Raw genomic sequence first — 5,257 nt, 5'->3', positions numbered from 1 at the left:
GGAAGGATCACTTGAGCCTGGAGTTCAAGGCTGCTGTGAGCTATAGTTGTGCCACTTCACTCCAGTCTGGGCAACACAGCAAGATCCTGTTTTTTTTTTTTTTTTTTTAAAAAGCAGATCTAAAAAAAGGCCTGGTGTGGTGGCTCACACCTGTAATCCCAGCACTTTGGGAGGACAAGCTGGACGGATCACCGAGGTCAGGAGTTCAAGACTAACCTGGCCAACATGGTGATACCCCATCTCTACTAAAAAATACAAAAATTAGCTGGGTGTGGTGGTGGGTTCCTGTAGTCCCAGCTACTTGGGAGGCTGCGGCAGGGAGAATTGCTTGAACCCAGGAGGCGGAGGTTGCAGTGAGCCGAGATTGTGCCACTGCATTCCAGCCTAAGCAACAGACCGAGACTCCGTCCCAAAAAATAATAGTAATTGGCCAGGCGCAGTGGCTCACGCCTGTAATCCCAGCACTTTGGGAGGCCAAGGAGGGCAGATCACCTGAAGTCAGGAGTTCGAGAGCAGCCTGACCAACATAGAGAAACCCTGTCTCTACTAAAAAATACTAAATTAGCCAGGCATGGTGGCACATGTCTGCAATCGCAGCTACTCAGGAGGACAATAATAATAATTTAAAATGTTTAAAAAAGAGGTATAGAGCAGGCTCGTGCCTCCAGCACCCAATTCTGCACACTGGGTAACAAGATGGGTGGCAGCCACCCAGCCCTAAGCATCGGGAGCTCAGGCGTCAACACCTGAGGCAGGTGCAGGACCAGGGCAGGAGAGGGGCTAATGCAGAAAGCACCTAAGGGAGGTGGCACACACTGAGCTGGTCTGAATCAGCAGAGAGGAGAAGGAAGCATTTGAGTCACACTGCATGGTGAAGACGCCCAAGTGCCGGGTTAGTCGTCAGGGGAGGTGGGAGAGCAGGGGAGTGAAGGTGAGAGTGGGGGGTGGAGTCAGATGACAGGCTCAAGTTCATTCGCATCCCCCACTACCTGCGTGACATAGGGTACAGTACTTTATACTGAAGCCTCGGTTTCCTTATGGGTAGGCCTTTTTTTTTTTTTTTTTTTTTGAGATAGGGTCTTGCTCTGTCACCCAGGCTGGAGTACAGGGGTGCCATCATAGTTCACTGCAGCCTCCACCTCCTGGGCTCAAGCGATCCTCCCACCTTAGCCTCCCCAGTTGCTGGGGCCACAGGCGCACACCACCACATCTAGCTAGTTTTGTTTTTTTTTTTTTTTTTTTTTTTTTGTAAAGACAGTGTCTTGATAGGTTGCCCAGGCTGCTCTGGGACTTTTGGCCTCAATCGATCTTCCTACCTCCACCTCCCCAGCTGGTTGTGCCACGGTGCCTAGCCAAGATGGGACTCTCATTCCAACAGTCAAAAACCCGACTTAAAGTAGCTCAGACACGCACAGAATGGATTGGCTGCTATTGTGGACTGTCCGAGGGCGGCTTCGTCTGCAGGCACTGTTGGATCCAGTACCCAAGGATGATGTCCCAGCATCTGTCTCTCTGGGATCTCACCTTTGTCCCCTGCTCTCACTGGCTCCGTCTCATTTCTGCTTCCCCGTGTGTGGCTTCCTGTTGGTAGCAGGGTGAGGCCCCCAAGACAGCAGGCAGCCTCAGCCTCACCCTTTCCCAGTACTGAGACCCAGAATCTCATCGCGGACTTCCTGAGAAAATCCCAGGGAAGGCTTTGATTGGCTTAGCTTGAGGCATCGCTGCTCATCCCTGGACCAATGAGAAGCTTAGTGGTGCTCCCTGATTGACCACCGGGGTTAGTGCCGCTTCTGCACTGGAGGTAGGAGCCACGTGAGGAGGTCCTGGAACTGGGGAGGCAGGGCTAGGACCTCCTCCTCCAGGGAGTCCTGGGGATTCTGAACAGAGTGATGAATCCTCTGTGAGGGGCATGGAGCCACTGATGGAGAGGGATGATGGTGGCGAATCTGGGCTCTGCCCGGAGAGGGGACCCTGCCAGGAGTGAGTGTCTTGTGGAGGCAGGATGGGCTCCTGCAGTTCCCAAGGTGCCCTTAGGACCCCACAGCCCCTGTCCGGAGCCTTACACAGAGTCCTGAGACTTCGGGGAAATGACTTCACTGTGCCCGTTTCACCAGTGAGGTTCAATGACTTTCCCAACATGATAGAAGTCAGAGGCCCCAGGTCGCAAACCACTAGGCCACCCAGCCTCCACTCAGTCCAGGGGGACTTCCATGGGGAGCCAGCGCTGGGTGTCCAGGGCGAGTGGCAGAACCACGGGCCCTTCCTTCATCACACCAATACGTTTGGGTGGGGGCGAGCTCCTCTCGCCCTAGTTGGTGGCGGTGCTGCAGGAGAGGCACAGACCTTGCAGGGGGTGGGGGGATTGGGGCCAACAGGGGCAGCGAGGAAGGCCCAGCGGTATTGCCTGTGCGAGTGCAGCAGAACCTGGGCAGGCTTCCCGGAGGAGGCGGCCTCCAAGCGCCTGGGCACCCGCGATCCGCCAGGGCCTGGAAGAAAACGGGTGGCGCAGGAGCAGAGGGAGGGGAGACGGGCAGGGGTGCGGCCCCCACCCGGGGGCTCGGGGTGCACAGGGGTCCCCGCCCCCCGTCCGGCAGCCCCGCGATTCCTGCGCGTCAGCAGAGCGGAAACGCGGAGCGGCGCCAGCCGGGGCGGGCTGGATGGGGCCTGGCAGCGCGGCCGGCGCTCCGCGGGTTCGGTTCCGCCCGCGTTTGTGTTGGCAGCGGCCCGCGGCGCGCGGCCGGGAGCATGAAAGGGGCCTCTGTCTGCGCCCCAGCCGCCCCGCTCGCCTTTCACTCTTAATATAATCTTCACTTCATTTTTAACCCAGCAGAGGTTCTCTTGGAATTTTTCCCCTTCTTCCAAAAATACATGTGCGTGCGTGTGTGTTTGCAAAAGGCCTTCATGGTGAAGGTCGGGATTGTCCCCGGGAAGGGAAGGGCGAAACCCGAGGCGGAGAAGGAGGGAGACAGAAATGTCTTTCTTTCTTCCTGTACCTGGGCCTCCTCGGGGTCGCCGCCACCGCTAGGGGTTCCCCATCCTGTGCCCTCCCGGGGGTGCAGGACATGATGGGGGTCCTCCTCCGACCACCCCCACAACCCCAACCCGGGGATGAATGAACGGGCTGTTTGGAAATCAGAGTCAGCAGGGAGGGGGTGTGCACCTCCTCCAGGGGTCCCTCCCTGGAGCCGGTTAGAGAGTGGTGTCACCAGGTGTGGCCAGCTGGGGCTATCCTCCCAGAGCGGGTAGGAAGTGAGACAGGACACCAGTCCTGCTGGGAAAGACCCTACTCTTTTTTATTTTTATTTTTTTCTCTGAGATAGGGTCTTGGTCTGTCACCCAGGCTGGAGTGCAGTGGTGCAATCATAGCTCACTGCAACCTCTACCTCCTGAGCTCAGGTGATCCTCCTGCCCCAGCCTCCCGAGTAACTAGGACTGCAGGCATTGCTACCACGCCCAGCTAATGTTTTGATTTTTTTTTTTTTTTAGAGGTGGGGGTCTCGCTATGTTGCCCAGACTGGTCTTGAACTCCTGGCCTTCAGCAATTCTCCTGCCTTGGCCTCCCAAAGTGCTGGGATTACAGGCATGAGCCACCATGCCGAGCCCTAGACCCTACTCAGTACTGATGCTTGCTTGTGGGCTTAAACAGCCTGCCACAGTGTCTGGAAACTGTCACCCTTTGTTCACTTGCCGGGCAGAGGGTCGTTACACCTGAGGGAATTTTCCAGATTATACCCACAGTGGCTGTTTGGAGAGTTCTCACTTCAAACATCACAGGGCTCATCGCAGAGCTTTCCATGCATGTTCCCAGGCAAGCCTCTTGTGGCCAGGGAAGTCAGGTATGTTTATCGCTGCAGAAGGGAAAAAGAAGGCTCGCGGAAGACAACTAACTTGTCCCCAAGTTGTGAAGCATGAGGGTGCTAGGGTGGGAATGAAAAAGCAGGTGACGGGAAGCCCAGGTTCTCCCTGCTGGATGCCTGGTTTTCAAACTGTTTTCTGCAGAGCTTCTGTTCATATTGTGGGTCCTGGAAATGTATGATTCTAATTATTTAGAAATATATATATTATATTATATATAATATATATATTTATATTGTGTGTGTATATATGTGTGTGTGTATATATATATATGCCAGGCACAGTCACTCATGCTGGTAATCCCAGCACTTCGTGAGGTCCAGATGGGAGGACTGCTCAAGCCCAGGAGTTTGAGACCAGCCTGGCAACATAGTGAGACCCCGTCTACAAAAGTAACCTTCTGCCGGGTGTGGTGGCTCACACTTGTAATGCCAGCACTTTGGGAGGCTGAGGCGGGCAGATCACCTGAGGTCAGGAGTTTGAGACCAGCCTGGCCAACATGGTGAAACCCCATCTCTATTAAAAATACAAAAATGAGCCTGGCGTGGTAGCACACGCCTGTAATCACAACTACTCAGGAATCTGAGGCAGGAGAATCGCTGAACCTCAGAAGAGGAGGTTTCAGTGAGCCGAGATCGGCACAGCAGTCTGGGTAACAGAGTAAGACTCGGTCTCAGGAAAAGAAAAAAAAACTTCTTTAATTAAAAAATAATAATAATAACTGGGCATGGCCATGGTGGCACATACCTATAGTCCCAGCTACTCAGGAGATTGAAGCAAGAGGATCCCTTGGGCCCAGGAATTGGAGGAGGCAGTGAGCTATGATTGTACCACTGCACTCCATCCTGGGTGACAAAGCAAGACTCCATCTCAAAAAAATATATTTAATTTGTGTGTGTATTTGGACTCCTGGTTTGAGCAGTATAGTAGTAAATTAGATAACTTGAAAACCATGCTGCTCTAAACATCCTGGTTACAAAACACCAACCACACTGTTTTTTGTATTTCTTTTTTTTTTTTGAGGCGGAGTCTCGCTCTGCCGCCCAGGCTGGAGTGCAGTGGCCGGATCTCGGCTCACTGCAAGCTCCGCCTCCCGGGTTCACGCCATTCTCCTGCCTCAGCCTCCCGAGTAGCTGGGACTACAGGCACCCGCCACCTCGCCCGGCTAGTTTTTTGTAATTTTTAGTAGAGATGGGGTTTCACCGTGTTAGCCAGGATGGTCTCGATCTCCTGACCTCGTGATCCGCCCGTCTCGGCCTCCCAAAGTGCTGGGATTACAGGCTTGAGCCACCGCGCCTGGCCTGTATTTCTTTTTTAATTCCAGAGTTGGGGTCTTGCTCTATTACCCAGGCTGGTCTCAAACTTTTTTTTTTTTTTTTTTGAGATGGAGTCTCACTCTGTC

The 5,257-nt window shown here is 53.9% G+C and overlaps 1 long non-coding RNA gene across 1 annotated transcript in view; it reads right to left on the bottom strand.

The window, feature by feature from the left end:
- Positions 1–1,070: 1,070 nt before the first annotated feature.
- LOC112621251 overlaps positions 1,071–5,257 on the bottom strand; it is a 29,746-nt gene continuing 25,559 nt past the window's right edge. The window contains exon 2 of the long non-coding RNA XR_003118692.1: positions 1,071–2,486. This is a non-coding gene — a long non-coding RNA (uncharacterized LOC112621251). The remainder of the gene's footprint in view (positions 2,487–5,257) is intronic.

The sequence above is a fragment of the Theropithecus gelada genome, chromosome 3, assembly GCF_003255815.1.
Source record: "Theropithecus gelada isolate Dixy chromosome 3, Tgel_1.0, whole genome shotgun sequence".
Lineage (NCBI taxonomy): Eukaryota > Metazoa > Chordata > Mammalia > Primates > Cercopithecidae > Theropithecus > Theropithecus gelada.
The sequence above is the reverse complement of the archived record's forward strand: the minus strand, read 5'-3'. Positions and strand labels throughout refer to the sequence as shown.